Here is a 19378-nt window from a genome sequence, read left to right on the forward strand (position 1 = left end):
TGCAAAATGAACCCAGAGGACTGTGGCTTCTATTGGTAAATCATGGCGAAGGAGATAGTGGAGTAGCCTACTTTGATATCATGCATGTGTTTCTATGCAGGTTGTACACATCTGTGGGTGGCACCAAAAGCTATATCAAAATGAAACCTGATGCACATGATTGGGGCCATTTTATAAAAAAATGAAATTTGCAGGGGACCGCCAACGTTAGCAATGATCTGCTCTTGGGTTACCTGCTTGTAATTTTCAACGCTCAGAAAGCAGAGTGTAAATGTGAAGAGAATATCAAGGCAAAATTACCTCTACTCTTTGCTTTTACTGTCCGCTTTGGTGGAAATACAATGCTGCCTGCAAATTATACTTTGCAGGCAGCGTTTTATAAATGGATTCCTATGGAATCCGCCTGCTATTTACTAGTGTCTCTTACTCAACTGATCATGTTTTACCTCTTTGTAGCGCCTCTAAAACTCAAAAGACACATATGGCAGAACACAGACACCTCGGCCAAACATCTTGGGGCTCATTTGCGAGTTCCCCGTAATTTGACGGCGGGGACCCGTTATATTGACACTTTAACGTAAGTGGGCCCCTGCTGACAAATCTTTGTCAGTTTCACTTTGCGGTGCAAATGTAAAGGGCAAAAGGTGGCATACAAGCATGTACACTGCATTTTGTCCTTCACATTTGCACTCTGCAGCGCAAAGTGAGTCAATGCTGCCTGATTTTGCTTGCATGACAAGCAGCGTTTACTTTTGATTGTGAGCGCTGCTTGACATGCTCACAATTAAACACTCTCTGACAATCTCACATGTCGGACTGTGTCTATTTTCATTTGTGAACAATGCTTACCATTCACGTACCATACCACAGTTTTTTACTGCACTGCTGTACTTGTAATGAGAACCAATGTGTCTTGTTTTAAAAGATGCAAAACCAAGTGGTTAAAAACTGTGATATGGCAGAATATCATATCCAAGTGTATGTACATAATGTATGTTGTGATGTCATCTGTGATTGCATGTGTGCGGTCACGAGCAGCGTATGTTGGGGGATAAGTTATGGTTCACCCATCTCCATCAGACCTACACACACCGTATACTGCAACCGCCTGTCCACTCCTAGATTCATATGGTCCAGAACTGGAGGGTCCAGCTTCCTTGCCTTGGCGGCCATGCTTTGGAACTCACTCCCCCCCGCCCATCAGGTCAGATCCCTCCTACAGACTATTCCGGAAACAATTAAACACCTACTTGTTCAACTAGCGTCCCACCATGGGACCTGCTTATTAGCTATCCTGCCTGTAAAATGCGCCTAGACGCCTCAGGGAGAAGTGTGCTCACACAAATGCAAACATTATTAAATAAATAAATAAACAAACAATACCTGGTGAGTTCAGTATTTATTTTTTGGTTTTTATTTATAAGCATAACATCCCTTCAACTATTGTTTTTAGTGAGTTTTAAAGTTTCACCAAAAGTGTATTAAACAATATTTTTAGTGATTCATTTTTATATACAATATGTTAGCATAGCAATAGTGCAAGTGAAGACCTCTGTCAGATGAGCGATTGGTTGGGCCTCATTAAAAGGTCAGCAGTAACCCGCTGGTGCTACAGGCGGGTTGCTGCCAACCTCGTCACACTGTTCCGCCACCTGAGATCCCGGTGCCACTGGGACATCAAAAGTTCCGGCGGCCCTAGATGTCAGGCAGCGGAAACTGTAAGTCCCCATTCCTGTGGACTCTGATAAGACTCCACAGAAATGGGGACACAGAAGCACTGGCACTGCTGCAAAGGGTACTGGTGATTAAAAATTTGTGACAAGGTGTCACGACCCTCGCCCAAAACCCTCTCTGGCAAACCCATTGGCCAGGTGGAGTCAGGACTCGGGCCTCTAGAGCCTGGCATCCTTTTCAAAAGCCCTCATGGGGCCAGTCCTGGCACCATGAACAACAATGTGCTTGGGAACCACTTTATTGTATTGTCAGCCAACATGGAGGCATCCACATAGCTTGGTTCCTAAGAACCAAGCTATGCGGTGTAGTGTTTTGGGTGTGGCAGGCCTGGAACTACTTTCCCTGGTACTACTTTACCTGGGCTATATAAACCACACCCTGACTGCAGAACATGCTTCGTGTTACTTTGCAGCTTGCAACGTGACGCTCACCGTATCCAGCTATTCCCTCAAACCTCGGAGAAGCAGAAACTGCAAGGAGACAAAAGGAACATCATTAGCAGCAGCATCTTACCTGCAGTCTTCATCTTTAAACCCTTGCAGCTACTGAGAACAGCTTCCTCGAATCTGCACGCCTCCCTGACAGAACGACCTGAAAGAGGAAGATAGAGGCAACATTAAAGAAAGCTGTAGAGACATTTACAAATTACAAACTGCTCAAAAGGCTTACCTGGCTGGTCGCATCTCGGCTGGCACCATTCCGGACATTCCACTCGCGCTGAAGAACACCGTGACCTACAAGGAAGAAAAACACAGCTTAGCAAAGCCAAGACTTTGCAGCGCTGCGCATAGCACTTACTTACCGCATCATTGCGCTCTTAATGCGCCATCATTTACCAGCGGGGCTCAACCAAGCCAGTTCGCCGCGCTGAACCTCTGCATACCTAAGGGAGAAAAAAGAGACATTTTAAACAAAGAAAGGCATGCAGGATAGCAACAAAACTAAAGAACAGCAATAAGACAAACCTGAACAATATCAAACGGGCTGGCGTCAGTGAAGTAACTGGACCGAACTTGCCCATGAAAGACAACGCACCCCTGCAAAGAAGGCAGGACGGAGAGCACGCCTAATTGTACCACAAGGCAGAACCTTCCCCGCGACCACATCAGGGCAAAGCTGAGAAGCATACCAGCGAGTAACCCAGCTGGGTGGCGTCCCTGTTGATACCAGGTGAGCGTAACAGAACACAAAGCCTACCATAACAAATCCACCTGGGCGCCATGGAGACATCAGAAATGGACTAATTGGCCCAATTACTAGGAGAGCTTTGTGCTGAGGTTCATTCTGCCTGACAAGAGACTAATGCCCTCCGGAGAGACCTAATAGTGACCAGAGAACGCACTGAAGAGATTAGCAGGCAATACTTGCAATCATAGGCAGGACAGACGCCTCTACCTGGAAGCAATCCAACGATGCAAAACCCCGCCATACCACCCACTCCGGGACAGATCACGTTACCTGGAACAGTGCCCCTGGCACCACCAGAAAGGTTCTCAGGCGACCCACGGAAGTATGCGGCATTCATCAATCAGTGCCGCCTTCATTTTCTTTGTAGGCCTGGAGCATTTCCAAACGACCAAGCTCGGGTAGCTTTTGTCTTATCATACCTGAGTGGTGGTGCAGCAGATTGGTCGGTGCCGTTGGTAACCCATGACGATCCTCTATTACATGACTTTGGGGGGTTCCAGAGAGAAATGGAAAAACTTTTTGCTCGCCATACCCAGGAAAAAGCAGTAGACAATGAACTCTTGTCCCTCCGACAGGGGAATCAGGACTTGTTAACGTACATTGCTACCTTCAACAGACTGGTTGCCGAAGCTAGGTGGCCAGAAAACAAAAGAACCACGTTATTCCATAGAGGCTTACGAGGCGAATTAAAGGACGTCTTAGCCCAGGTGGATGATCCACCCAGAGACTGTGCAGAATTCATAAATCTGGTCGTGCAGCTAGACCACCGGTTGCAGGACCGAAAGGCAGACCGGTCTAAGACAGACCCTCGGACCGTGTATGTTCGACCAAGGGAAAACACACTCCGTGTACCTGAAAATGCTGTAGAACCCATGCAGATTGGAGGGATACGGCCTCCATTAACAAAACAAGAGCGGGACAAAAGAAGACAACAGCTTTGTTTGTATTGTGGGAAACCAGGACATTTCCTGAAGGACTGTCCAGTAAAACCCCCAAGAAGAGCAGTCAGGGCCACAGAGAAGGATGAAGCTAAGGAATCGGAAAACTACCTAGCTCGACAAACGTAGAGGTCCCTTTGTCGAGTGAGAAGAAAGAGTTGTTGACCTCGCACTTTGCAATACCAGTGATCTTAATTAACCACCAACAGTTGCCAAGAATGCATGCCGTTGAAGCATACATCGATAGCGGAGCAGTTGGAAATTATATTGATCAAGAACTGGCAGCAGAGATGGGGCTTCCTTTGTGTTCTAAGCCAACTATGGACAAGGTAACCCCTGTGGATGGGACACAAATCGCTTCCGGACCAGTAACCCAGTGCACAGCCAGGGTAACCTTGCTTTGTCAGGACAGACATCGGGAGTCTATTTCATTCGATCTCATCAAGGCACCTCAGTTCAGGCTAATAGTAGGGATGCCATGGTTGGTTGCTCACAACCCTTTGATAGACTGGCAGGCACGAAAATTAACCTTTCCCGGTGAATGCTCCCCTGCCAGCTATTACCAAGAGGAGAAACCCGATGTCTGTATCCCCATAACTCCTGGAGCGACAGTATCAACCCTGGGAGCAACTAATACCTTGCCAAGTGAATACCATGATTTCCAGGATGTTTTCCCAAAGGACCAAGCCAATACATTGCCGCCGCACAGGCCCTATGACTGTCAGATCGACCTTGTTCCTGGTGCACAAATCCCTTGCGGCAGGATCTACGCTCTCACAGAACCAGAAAACCTGCATTTGAAATCCTATTTAGACCAGTACCTTGCAAACGGATTTATCCGTCCTTCAAAGTCCCCCGCAGCCAGTCCTTTGTTCTTCGTACCGAAAAAGGAAGGAGACTTGAGAACCTGTATTGACTACCGCACATTGAACCAGATCACCGTGAAGAACCGCTACCCCATGCCACTTATCCCTGAGATGCTAGACTAAGTTAAAGATGCCCAGATTTATACCAAATTGGACCTTCGAGGAGCGTACCACCTGGTCCGAGTCAGAAAAGGAGATGAATGGAAAACCACCCTCCGTACTAAGTACGGCTTGTTTGAATATCAAGTCATGCCCTTCGGGTTATGCAACGCTCCTGCGGCATTCCAATATTTCATGAATGACGTCTTAAGGGAGTTAATTGATGTGTGCGCCTTAGTGTACATAGACGACATCTTAGTATACTCAGCCTCGGAACAAGATCATGTCAGGCACGCTCCGTCAACATCGCTTGTTTGCAAAGCTTGAAAAATGCTTTTTTCACGTCACCGAAGTAGAATTTCTTGGTTTTATCCTTACTCCAGGAGGCATCAGAATGGACGTGCACAAGGTAGATACCATTCTGAAATGGCCTTCACCGACGTCTCTGAAAGGGGTACAAAGCATGCTGGGCTTTGCAAACTTCTACCGCCGGTTCATCCCAGACTTCTCTCAGGTTGTGCACCCAATCACAGTACTATTACGAAAAAACAATAAAAAGTTTGCTTGGACCGAAGAAGCAGAAGAAGTCTTTCAGGAACTTAAACAAAGGTTTACCTCTGCTCCAATCCTGCGACATCCTCGTCCAGACCTCCCTTATGTCGTTGAAACTGATGCATCCAGTCTCGCAATGGGGGCTGTACTTTCACAGAGAGACCCAGAAACCGGCCAGCTACATCCTGTGGGCTTCTGGTCTAAAAAGTTCTCACCTCAAGAGATTAATTATGCCATCACAGACAAGGAACTCCTGGCTATCAAATCCGCCTTTAAAGCCTGGAGGCACTACCGTCTGGGGGCCAGACACACCATTACAGTCATCACAGACCACCGAAACCTGCAATATATCAAAACAGCCAAGGCCCAGTCCTCGCGCCAATTACGGTGGGCCCTTTTCTTCGCCGAATATGATTATGTAATCACATTTCGACCAGGAGTCAGAAACGGAAAGGTGGATGCCTTATCTCGCATGGGCATAGATGAAATAGTATAGACAACTCCAGACCCAGTACCTATTATACCTGAAGACAAACCCTTGGGTATCACGACAGCCTTAACACAAGCAGAACTACGAAAAGAAATCCAACAGACAATGAAACCTGATGCCTACCTCACATGGCAAACTCAAGGAGAACAATGTACCATGAAGGACCACCTACCCTTTTTTAGGGATTGCCTATATGTACCCAAGAAGGAATTACAACAGCATATTATTTCAAACTATCATGACTCACTGATCGAAGGGCATCCTGGGATCGCAAAACCCTAGCTAAGGTGAAAGAGAACTTTTGGTGGCCTACCTGGCTTAAGGACATCATTCAGTATATTCAGTCCTGCGGTGTCTGCGCACAAAATAAATCACAGAAACAAAAAACACCTGGTCTCCTACAACCATTGGACATTCCTCCAGTTCCATGCACACTCTTTCCCTTGACTTCATCACTGATCTACCTCCAAGCCAAGGGTTCAACACCATCCTTGTAGTTGTGGACTTATTCTTGAAGATGGCCCATTTTATTCCTCTCAAAGGCCTCCCAGACGCAGCCACTTTAGCAAAAGTGTTCCTGGAGGGCGTGGTCAAGCTACATGGCTTCCCTTCGGTTCTGGTCTCTGATCGAGGCAGCCAGTTTGTTTCAAACTTCTGGAGAACATGCTGTGCAATGGCGCAGATCGACGTTCGGCTATCTACCAGTCACCATTCCCAAATGGACGGCCAAACCAAGAGAACCAATCAGACACTCGAGCAATATTTACGGTGCATGCTGCACTACGAACAAAGGAATTGGAAAGACCTACTATGGATAGCCGAATATGCATATAACAATTATTTACATTCAGGCACAGGACAAACGCCCTTCTATACCCTTCATAGCAGACATCCACGTACCTCTGAACTAGACCTTCCAGCCAGCTTGGAAGTGCCAGCGGTAAAGACTGTACACACAACCATTACTCAGGCTTTCAAAAGGGCAAAGGAACACCTTATTCATGCCAAAGAAAAACAAAAGCGATTCACCGACCAACACCGGAAAAAGGCCCCTGATTATCAAGTAGGAGACAAAGTTTGGTTAGCTGCTAAATTCGTACCCATCAAAGGAACCCGGACCTTTCATCCCAGATTCTTAGGACTCTTTACCATTAAGGCAATTATCAACCCAGCAGCCGTGAAACTGGATTTACCACCTAATCTACACATCCACCCGGTATTCCATGTGTCCCTCCTGAAACCAATGCAGCCCGGCACACGGATTGGGACACCACCTAAGCCCATACTTGTTGATGGAGAACCAGAATTCGAAGTCAAACATATCTTGGACTCTAGATACTCTAGGACCAAGCTATATTATCTGGTCGATTGGAAAGTATTTGGACCACAAGATAGATCCTGGGAGCCCAGTGAGAATATCCACGCACCATGTCTAATCAGGAAATTCCATCGGAACTTCCCAACCAAACCTGGGCCAGACAGAAGGAACACAATGGGAGGGGCCTTAGGCGGAAGTGCTCTCACGACCCTCACCCAAAACCCCCTCTGGCAAACCCATTGGCCAGGTGGAGTCAGGACACGGGTCTCTAGAGCCTAGCATCCTTTTCAAAAGCCCTCATGGGGCCAGTCCTGGCGCCTATGGTGCCAGGCTCATACACCATGAACAACAAGGTGCTTGGGAACTACTTTATTGTATTGTCAGCCACCATGGAGGCATCCACATAGCTTGGTTCCTAAGAACCAAGCTATGCGGTCTAGTGTTTTGGGTGTGGCAGGCCTGGAACTACTTTCCCTGGTACTACTTTACCTGGGCTATATAAACCACACCCTGACTGCAGAAAATGCTTCGTGTTACTTTGCAACATGACGCTCACTGTGTCCAGCTATTCCCTCGAACCTCGGAGAAGCAGAACCTGCAAGGAGACAAAAGGAACATCATTAGCAGCAGCATCTTACCTGCAGTCTTCATCTTTAAACACTCGCAGCTACTGAGAACAGCTTCCTCGTATCTGCACCCCTCCCGGACAGAACGACCTGAAAGAGGAAGATAGAGGCAACATTAAAGAAAGCTGTAGAGACATTTACAAATTACGAACTGCTCAAAAGGCTGGTTGCCTCTCGGCTGGCACCACTTCGGACATTCCACTCGCGCTGAAGAACACCACAACCTACAAGGAAGGAAAACACAGGTTAGCAAAGGCAAGACTTTGTAGCACTGCGCATAGCGCTTACTTACCGCGTCATAGCGTCTTAATGTGCCATCATTTACCAGCGGGGCTCAACCAAGCCAGTTCGCCGCGCTGATGCTCCGCATACCTAAGGGAGAAAATAGAGACATTTTAAACAAAGAAAGGCATGCAGGATAGCAACAAAACTAAAGAACAGCAATAAGACGTACCTGAACAATATCAACAAGGCCGGCGTCAGTGAAGTAACTGGACTGCACTCGGCCATGAAAGACAAAGCGCCCCTGCAAAGAAGGCAGGATGGAGAGCATGCCTAATTCTACCACAAGGCAGAACCTTCCCCGCAGACCACATCAGGGCAAAGCTGAGAAGCATACCAGCGAATAACCCAGCTGGGTGGCGTCCCTTTGGATACCAGGTGAGCGTAACAAAAGGCAGGCGCTATGTTGCCAGTCAAGTTTTCCTGCATTAGCTTCTCCTCCAAACGCACGTTTTCATGACTCCATCAATCTTCAGGGAGGCTGTGTTTCTTTGCTTTTTCAGGCTTGTCTTCATTTCCTTTTCAGGTGTGGCAAGTTAATTGACTCTAAGGATTATGATACTCGTATTTTTCGCACTTCATTTTTCTTGCAGGTGGCTGGAAAGAACTCCCTCCATAGCACAAATCTTCTCCTTGATGGCGGGAGGGGGAAAGCCATGGTTGTGGCTCTCCATTGTAAGGCATAATGGCCCTGCTGCTGCTGCATTTTGAGCCCTGGACTCCTGGAACAATGTTTAAAAATTGGTGACAAGGCAGGCGCTCTGTTGCCAGTCAGGTTTTCCTGCAATGTCATGAAAACGTGCGTATGGTGGAGAAGCTAATGCAGGAAAACTTGACTGGCAACAGTGCGCCTGCCTTGTCACCAATTTTTAGGTACTGGTGATTATGTGAAAACTTTGCATGCAGGGGCGCGGTGAACAAGACAGGCCAGACCAGCCGGGAGCACCAGTCCCTGCAGGCATTTCTGCAGACTGGCGGTCCGGAAAGGGTGCCGGTATGTTGCTCTGGCATCCTTATTTCTGGACCGCCAGTCTTGGAATGAGGCCCATGAAGTGACATATACAGGTGTTTATGATTCCCTGACAACCCAGTGCTGCCTGCCCTAAGAATAAGACCAAGCTAACAGCTCTCATGGTGAGGACCAGACATGCTCAACGCTTCTTGCAAATCCCAAATCAGATGATGTTTCAAGGTCTATGTCGGTCGCCCTCATAAGGCAGGACATACATATTAAAGCATCAGAAAGGTCATGAGACGATGGGGCCTGTATCTTCCCTTCCCCTGCTCTTATTTAAGTTCAGGAACCGGATGGCCAGCACAGTCTATTCTGAATCTGAATTTGATATATGTGGTCATGGTGAACTCGGCTGAAAAATGATGGTCTGGAGAGTTGCCCATAGTTGTGCCTGTGGTTATGATTAATTCAAAATCTTCCAGCCATCACCTTTTTGTTTTGCTATGATGAACTTAAAGCACAATGAAGGCTGTCACCAATTGACAACCTTTCAGAAACACAGTGTCTAAACAGTCTCAAAAGAAACTGAAACACTGGATGATTAGGAACGCGTTTCCAAGCAGCCTGGACGTACATTAAAACGTTTGTTATCTGGCACCATTAGAAATCCACATGATGCCAGAAAGCATATATGCCCGTTAACCAAATTAAAGTTATCTGGCAGGCGGAGATACGAATAAAACAGAGCAAAAAGACTGAATTGTGAAGATGATACGGTCGATTAGATTTGAAATTTTGACCTACAGCGTCATGCATTTCCCAAAAGCCATCTTGTCTATTTATACTACCGGTCCCAGGATGTATGTTGTCTTCATAACCAGCTTCAATTCTAATTATGTGTGAGAAAGGCCACCACAAACTCAGGAGCTCATTTAGCTCCAGGACAGAATTTGGCGTGGGGAGTCCTTACGTGTAGACCTACAAGTAGTTGACTCCCTGCTGCCAAATTTTGGTTATTTATACCAACTATGCTGGAAAAAGGTGGCCTACAGCACTCTTCTGTGCAAATGTGTAAACACTGCCATGGCAGCATTTACAATTACAATTAAACTCTGCCTGATGTGCGCGCATGGCAGGAAGTGTTTAATTGTCATTATAAACCCTGCCTGCCATGCAAGCAATGTAGGCAGATTGTGAACGCCGACAGCCAAGCGCCCATGGCAGACAACATTTACAATGGATCCCTATGGAGTCTGCTTGCTTTATTCTGGCTTATAAAGCAGGTGAGCCTGATAGGTATCGCCAGCATTAACAGAGGCATGATAATGCATGCCCGCGCAAATGCTGGGGCATTTGTAGGGTGGAGGGGCAGGGAGGTGGTGGAAACGCATGGTGTGTTACGCCCCTCCGCCATACAAAATAAATAAGCTGTGACATAAATCACACACGTAAACATCTTCCGCAAGACTTTTCTTCACAGCTCTTTGAAAATGAGCTGCTCAGTGTTTTATTAGCAAAAAGGCACTGTGAGTTAGGCCTGTGATATTATCAAACATGAAATCGAGGAGAGATATTAGTGTCAAGCATCAGGACCTCTTAAAACACAAGCCCCTCTGTCCCAAACGTGGGCCCATGAATGGCTCATTGTAGTAATTTGCCAAAAGAGAGGCCCCCCATCCGTCAGGGCAAATCATGAGAGAGTTCAGATGTAGTTCAAAGAACTTTTCAAAGTAATCGTTGGGTGGGTAGCCACCATGTTGATGGCAGGAGGGGAGTGGGTAGAAGGGTGGGAGGCGGGGAGAAGTGGATTTCGAGTCTAAGCAATGTACACCAAGGTACTGACATTTTCTAATTTATGCATAAATCTCAAAACAACACTTGAATACATGATGTCTGTATGCCTTACCTCTCTTTGGTTCAAAATATTCAATAAAAAGAGTTTCATTTAAAAAAAATAATAATAATCTAACTGCTACACAGGCAGACTGGTGCATTTGACTGTGTGTGACCATGTCATGTAAATGGCTATGCATCGCACAAGGTATGCAATTAGGCGTGGTGGAAGTGGGAAAAGCAAGATGCAAAAACACAGTCGATTTTCTGTTTATTTCTTGACATTAGAATGTATTGAGAATCTGCTGAATTCATTGGGATTAGCAATGCAAAGGCATATGTGCGTTTGCTGGATTCCCCCATTGTGAGATGTTTTCCTTGACACCTGTGAAGGTGCATTTTTGAAAGTTCTGTTGATGTGTTCTTATGTATTGATGTTTGGGTATCTGAATGTTCTGGGTTGTCTGGATGGGGGCGGGTATGAGACACAAGTCCTGTTTATTAGTTGTGAGCTCTGAAGTATGTTGTCTAGTGTGAAATATGAAGATGGCTTTTCACCGAACTCTATGTGTTGCCAATTTTGCTAATGAGATTTTCTTAGGATTTCAAAACTTGGTATAGTGGGCAGAGTTTAAAACTTGATGGCTCACTTCTGGGGGCGTGGCTTGGCGCCATGGTGAACAGTCGGGTCCGGTGAGAGCTCCTGGCCGCGACCGTGTGTTTGCCCGTAATGCCCCAGTAAAGTTCCGGTTTCCGAATACTAAGTCGGCGCCCTGCAGAGCCAGGAGGCTGCTGCAGTCCATGTCTCAATGCCGCTGTCCTAAGCCGAAGGGGGACCGAGATCTTCCCCAGCGAGATGCAAAGACGCTGGCGGCATCCCAAGATGGCGGTCTGCGGTGCCACGTAATCCCGGCCTCTCTCCCACATCCGAGCCGAGCGCAAACTGCGAGCGTCCGCTCTGGAGCTGATTGCAAGCCTCCCTCCCATATCTGCAAAAGACTGAGATCCCAGCATCCATGCCTATGATCGCACCCGGCTTGGCGTAGTGCCCAGCCACAAGAGCAGCAGGTCCCGCCGCCGAACAGGACCAGTTGAGCCCTCCGATCTCAGTGCGGGAGGACTGAGACTGAGGCTCCGGGTCCGAAGACCAGTAGTGGTGGTGGGGCGGTCTCCGCCAAAGAGCGCGGCAACACAAACCTTCTCCTCCCGGGCCTCGCTTCCCGACGCCCCCGGGGCCTGTGACGCCTCAGCACCTAAGGCCCGAGGGAGCATCATCATCACCCGCGACTCCAGCGGCTGCTGCACCAGTAGAGCCCGGCACAAACACCTGCAAGCGGGACCCAACAAACCCTCCAGCTCCGGTGCGGGGAAACATTTAACCACCTCCTGTGGTGGCAGAGCAGAGCAGGCCCAGTCCCGGAGGTCCAGGGTATGCAAGTAACCAACAAGGCCGCTCCTTCGGCGGAGTCCAATAACCCCCCCCTCGCTAGGACGCGAGGGGGCCAGGGCACCGAGCCTCAGAGTCACTAGCAGCAGCGGAGTGAGTCCTGCCGGGAAGGAGTGTGGTCCGGGGCTCCCTTCTCTCCCCCTCCCAGATCCTTCGGTTCACGGCTGCCGGCAGCCCGCGGAAGCCTGTGGGCGATCCAGGGCCCCTGTGTCCCGGCTGGGGCTGGGGTCACGAGAGTTCGCCCTCCTCCAGCCTGTCACCAGCAGCACCGGAGGCCGGGGAGAAGGTGGCCCCTCAGCGATTCTAGCAGCGCGAGCCCCGAGGCCCACTCCGGGAGGAAGGTAAGACGGAACTTGCCGCACGGAGTGGCAGTCCCTCGGACCAGCAAACCAGCCCCCCTAATCCAGCCTCGGTCAGGTAGGGGAGGCGCCTGCCCGACTGCGGACCCCTTCTGGAGCGAGACATAGACAAGATTTGGGAGGGGGAGCCTGCTTCCATCTCCACCCTCTGAGCCCCGCGGCCCCGCGGGCTTCTTCACGTCCTCCCTCAGTGACCGCTCAAACCCCCGGAGCAGTGATCCACCCGAGGGCGGCCCAGAGCCTTACCGCCCTCCACCAGATCCCAAGACTCTAAAAAAGCATAACAGCCGACTATCGGCCTGCCCCGCAGCAGTAATAACACATACACCCGCCCAGCAGGGGGGTTGGGGTCGTGGGGGGACCCTAGGCATTCTAAAACAACCTAACTTGGGAGTGGGACGGACAAGCTCCCGCCTAAGCCACAAGAAGCAAATCGCCAGGAACCAGAAATCATCTAAGCAAACCGACATAGTGACCCTGCTATCTGCCACCATGAGTGAAAAATCGAATAAAGGGGAGCGTAACGACACCGCAGGCGTACCCCCAGTCCCCCACAGTGAGCCTACAACCCAAGGAGCGACGAAAGCCGACCTCCAAGAGCTCCTATCTGCCATAACCAAAGAGTACCAAAAGGGCACAGAAGAACTGAAAGGAAAAATAGCGTCCCTGGACAAAAAGCTGGGGAAGTCGAATCCAGAACAGAAGAAATTGAAACCACCCTGTTTGAGCAAAACTTTGAAATCGGGGAGGGGGCTGATAGACTCGCCTCACTGGAGGCCAGATGCGAAGCCCTTGAGAACAAACAAGAAGAAGCTGAAAACAGGTCTAGGCGCAACAACATTTGCTTGAGGGGCATACCAGGTTCTGTCCCCGACGAAGAACTTAACTCTTACGTCAATGATCTATTCCGCTTTATCCTAACGCTCCCAGACGGAGCCCCTCTGGAACTGGATAGAGTTCACAGGGTCAGAGCCAGACAAAACGCAAACTCAGTGCTGGATGTCCTAGCGAGAGTCCACTTCTACAAAGTCAAGGAAGAAATAATGCACAAAGCCAGAAGCTCAGTCCGAATCAACTTCCGAGATGCCGAAATATCCCTATATCAGGACCTGGCAGCATCCACCCTCGCAAAAAGAAAAGCCCTTAAGCCCCTCGCCGAATGGCTGCGCGAGGGGAAAACAACCTAACGCTGGGGCTTCCCTACAGCTCTAATCTTCAATTGGGAGGGCAGGTCTTGGATAATCCCCTCACCTAGAGAAGCCGAGCGATTCTTGAATCCGGAGGACGAGGAGAGGTCCCCCGCCAAAGCTGCGGAGGCCCCAGGGAGATCCCGTGGAGACCCAACCAGAGCCTGGACTAAGATGGCGGGGCACTGCAGACCTCGAGGCCCGTCGGGCAAGCCCAAACGGGATAACAACCGTTGAGTGGGAGGCCGAAAGACCTTAAGCTAACTTCCCAAACGAACCCTCCAGCCTCAACCTGAACTTTACTGGTCAACAGAAGAGGCAATGTTTGCCTCCAAGCAGAGTTACTACACCGTCCGGCTCAGTGACCCGTTGGTCGAAGGCTGGTCCGGAAACCTGGTTATTGTTTGGGGGGTGGGAGGTGGGGAGGGAGGGAGAGACAAGGAGGGGGGTGATCCTCATAAAGAAGGGTGCAGAACGGGACACAACATCGAAAGACATGGAACAGGAAACCTTTAGGGAAGACTACGAAGCGCTCCACCTAGGACTTAAAGGATGGGTTCGTTAGACAAATCACTTACTATCACGACTTGGAATGTGCAGGGGCTCAACGCACCAAGAAAGCGGAAATCTGTGGAATACAAACTAGACCAACTACTAGCGGACATTGTCTTCATCCAGGAAACCCACCTGATTGTAGAAGATGAAAAGCGAACACACTTCCGACGCTACCCGAAATGTTACTTTGCCTCAACTACACAGAAAAAAAGAGGAGTCGCTATCCTTCTGGGCCAAAATAGTCTCCCATTATCACAGATCACCATCAAAAGGGACCCGGAAGGTAGATTCCCACTCCTGAAAGGACTCCTAGTCGAACTACCAATTATCCTGGTAGCAATCTACGGGCCAAACAAAGAGCAAGACCAATTCCTCCGGAGTCTCCTTCCAACCCTGACAGCATTCTCCACAGGCCACTTGCTAATCGGAGGGGATTTCAATCTCCCCCCAGACCCGAGGGTAGATAAGACGCTCCCAGTCTCGAGGGAAGACTTTGGAAAATCACTGGCCCTAGCCGAATTCCTGCGGGAAACCGAGACCATAGACATATGGAGATTATGCAACCAGGGAGAAAGAGATTACACTTTCTTTTCACACGTACACAGAGGCTACTCGCGGATTGATCTTCTGCTCGCCGCTAACACTATGGCCCCCTGCGTGGAGAACATCCAAATTGGACCCATGGCAATCTCGGACCACGCCCCAGTTACGATGTCGATGCTACTTCACAGAGTGCCTGAACCTAGTCACAGGCAATGGAAACTGCAAGACTACATCCTCACCGACCTAGCGGCCAGATCCGATCTTGCGGAGGCGATTCAGAATGATTTCATTGAGAACACAACCCCAGACACCTCAATAGCAACAGTATGGGACGCCATGAAGCCGGTAATCCGATGGGTGGCGATGGATTCATCAGCTAGACTCAAGCGCCATAACCTGTTGAAGCAACGAAAGCTAGACGATAGACTTGTTGAACTAGAAAACAAGCTCAAACAGCGCTATGTGAAAACAACACAACAAAAACTAAAAAGAGCAAAAAGAGAAGTGGAGATCCACTTAGCAGACCAAGCCGCCAGAGCACTAACCTATACCAAACAGTATTACTACCTTAACAGCAACAAAGCGAACCGGCTCCTGGCACACAAACTGAAAACGCTCCAAACTAGGAACCACATCCAAAGTCTGCTAGACAAAAATGGCTCCCTACACCACCTGGACCCTGAAAAGCTGGAGATAATGGTGCAGCACCACAAGCAGATTATGGCAGGACCTCCGACGTTAACCCCAGCCATTACTCAATTCTTGGCCCCCATCCCAAAACCACAGCCATCCCCTTCTCTTCCAGACTTGGAGGGTCTAATATCAGTGGAGAAAGTCAGTGAAACGATCCGTCACCTGAAAAACACAACGCCCGGGCCAGATGGGCTATCCTCAAAATTCTACAAGAAGTTTGCGCACTTGCTAGCACCGCATCTGGCAAATCTATTCCACTCATTTCTCTCCATGGGCTCCACTACAGAGTCTATGAACGAATCAATAACTGTGCTGATCCCAAAGCCGGGGAAAGACCGAACGCTATGTGCATCATACAGACCCATAACGCTTCTAAACAACAATGCGAAAATATTCGCCAAAATTCTGGCAAACCGGCTTGCCCCCTCCCTCCAAGTGATCATTCGTCCAGATCAAGCAGGCTTCATCCCGGGTCGGGGTACCCAAGACAATATTCGCAGAACCATCAACATCATAGAGTCAGCTAACAGGTTGGGCTCAAGGCTAGCAGTGCTCTCCTTAGATGCGCATAAGGCATTTGATATGCTCGATTGGGGCTATGTGGAGGAAATCCTACAGCATTTTGGCTTCGGCCCAAACTTTATAAAATGGGTCCTAGCCATCTATCAAAAACCTTCCATGAGCCTACGCCTTAACAGGGCCAAATCCGGCAGCATAAATATAACCCGGGGTACCAGACAAGGATGCCCACTCTCCCCACTTATCTTTGCCTTATCTCTGGAGCCATTTGCGGACAGGTTCAGCCAAAATCCATCCATACACGGCCTCACGCTCAAAAAAGAAACCTACAAAATAGCCTTATACGCAGATGAGCCTTATCCTCACACTCACCCGTCCAGCAGAATCAATAAGAGCCCTATGGCAAACCCTCGAAGAATTCAGAGCAGCCTCAGGGTTTACTATAAACATATCCAAATCAGTAGCACTGGGCATCAACATCCCAAGTAGGCCCAAATCCAACCTCAAGGAGGAGTTCGGGATCCCCTGGGCAAGAAGCAGCACCAGCTACCTAGGAGTCCAGATACCCAACAAAACTGAGAAGCTGTATAAAACAAACTTCCCGGCACTCTTCAGAGACTAGAAAAATGACATCAACCACTGGAAAAAACAAGAAATCTCCTGGTTTGGCCGAATTACAGCGATAAAAATGAACTTGACCCCACGGTTGCTATATTACGCACAAGCACTGCCCGTGACGATCCGGGAAAAGGCCCTGCGAAAGCTGCAAAGAGAGATCTTGAACCTAATCTGGGAAGGAAAGAAGTCTCGCATCCCGAAATGCATCATGCTCCGAAGCGCAGCTCTGGGCGGCCTGGGGGTCCCATATGTAGCAAGGTACTGTCTAGCAGCCCAGCTAGCCCCAGCTTTCTCCTGGAAGCTCAGCGCTAACCGCCCCAGGTGGTTACAACTGGAAGAAGATTGGAGTAAGACCCCGTTAGAAGCGCTGCCCTACTCCAAAGAACCCAAAGGGACCCAAGACATGGGCCCCCTACCAGCAACAAGGAACATGGTTGCCAGCTGGAAAACGGCAGCCCGTCGGTGGAATTGTAGGTGCACAATGGGTCCTCTCACACCAATCTGGGGGAACCCAGACTTCTCCCCGGGAGACTCACCAAATCAGTTCACGGAGTGGAGAGCCGGCCAGGGCCAGGGCCGGTCTTACAACAGATTGCACCCCCCAGGCGGGAAGCATCGTTGTCGCCCCCTCCCCACCCGACCTGTGATCTCATGCATGTGTCTGTTAAGGAGAATTCTCATTCTATGGGTAATTTCCCTTACCTATAGAGTCCCCCAGCAGCTTTGCTGGATTTGAGGGGGTTATTTTTTTTCTCCTGCTAAGAGTGAGACCCTTTTTTCCCACTCTTAGACAGATTGCTAGTGTGTGCTTATGGTCTATGGGGTTTTCTCACCCTCATAGGAATCATCTTTTTACATGTGTGGTACACAGCATCCTCTGTGCCGTACCACAGGGGTGTCGTAGCGACCCCCAAAAATAGACTCCATACCCTGGGACTGACTACTGTCTCCCAGGGCATGTAAAGTCCCCATTGACTTTACTAGTCAATTCTTATGAACAAAACCAGTACAACCCATCTTACTATGGAGGTAGTGGGAAGGGTTAATAGTTTTTCCCTAGTGTTTCTGGCTGGTGGCAGTGGTTACTACCGTAAATATTCGACCGCAAATATTTCCCTATGGGATTTTCCCATTGTTCGAGGCTACCACTTTTACTGACAGCCTCTAACATACCGCCGGTTTATTTTAATATTAACTTTACTCTGGTAGGTTTTTATTGCCAGAACTTTGATTTAATTTCTTTCTTGCGTCTTTCTCTATAGTCCTAACCCAGGTCTGGGATCCTTTGTTCGTCCTTTTGCGGTCTAGGCACCACTGAGTCTGGGGTAGACAGGATGTGTGTGAGGGGGAATAGGCACCCTAGAAAGGGTTGCCTATGCAACTCAAGTCGCACTCTGCCCTGATAGGCTGGGGGGTTCTCCCGCCAGCAGAGCCACCCCACTGTGTGAGTGACAGCTAGGCTGTATGAATGGGGGTCTTGCTGCATAAAAACAGGGTCCTGAGGACTGGAGGACAAGACGTCGCCACTGGAACTAAGAACCCGAAGAGGAGAGAAGCCAAAGACATCTGCAACGACTGAACCACAGGTGAAGCCCTGCTGCAGATCCTCACCACTTTTCTCAACGACTCTAGAAGATCTTCACCTGCAAGAGTCTTCTTCCCTTGAGCTGGTGGGGTCAACCAGTTCGCCAATCGCCTTTCAGGACCTACCTTGGTCGAATCGCCAGTGCCAAGCACTAGGAGACCAGATAGCCAGGCACCCGTCCACCCTGACTGTGATTTAAAGGAGCATACCTTTTATTCGTTTTGGCAGCACCACGGCTGGTTTCATCCCTGGGCAGTGCAGTGACTCGAACCTTCCTCCACGACGAGAGCCTCTATTCCTCTGCAGGATCTCCCGAACTGCAGGAACTGCCAGGAACTACCGCCACCGCAGGAGCCTCTTCCACTTTTAAGGTACATTGTTCCACCAGGCCTCCCTTTTCGTTGGGTACTGCTAAAGGTGTTTTAAATCCTTTACTTACCTACTGGGTTGGCCGCCCCTATCATCTAACATTGTCTTTCACCTTCTGCAACCGCCTTTTCGAATCGCTTAACAAAGACTTGACTGCAGCTACAAGAACATTTTGCTCCTGGGCACTTTGCCCTGTACCACTGACTCTGGCACAGGCCTATTGACTCTGGCTAAATCTGTTACAACTGCCTAGAAATGTGTTGGTGCACCTAACTCTTATAACCACCTTTTCCTTCCCTCTTTTTAAACTTGTGAAGGGCCATTTTGCTCGGTTTTCACATCAGTATTATACATGCTAAAGTACTGCCTTGCCTAACTTGTTCATAATCTTATTGGGAAGTATTGCTGGTGTGTTTTAGAGTATATTTCTGTATAACTTGTCCTTTCCCTCCCTTTTGAGAAATTGTTAGAGTGCCATTTCTGCTTGGTTTAAACTGTGCTGTTTTGCTCAGTTTTCACTCTTGCTCAAACTGGTCTACAATTTAAATAGGGAGTTGAGTATCCTTTTCCTGACTGATTTAACTTGCTTTTATAATAGTGATTTGTGTGTGAACATCAGAGT

The 19378-nt window shown here is 48.9% G+C and overlaps 1 protein-coding gene across 2 annotated transcripts in view; it reads right to left on the minus strand.

The window, feature by feature from the left end:
- The window catches only part of SLC24A4 (solute carrier family 24 member 4), an 873854-nt gene that overhangs the window by 69601 nt on the left and 784875 nt on the right, over positions 1–19378 (minus strand). The gene's annotated exons all lie outside the window — the stretch shown is intronic.

The sequence above is a fragment of the Ambystoma mexicanum genome, chromosome 14 (genome assembly GCF_040938575.1).
Source record: "Ambystoma mexicanum isolate Mex_15411 chromosome 14, UKY_AmexF1_1, whole genome shotgun sequence".
NCBI lineage: Eukaryota > Metazoa > Chordata > Amphibia > Caudata > Ambystomatidae > Ambystoma > Ambystoma mexicanum.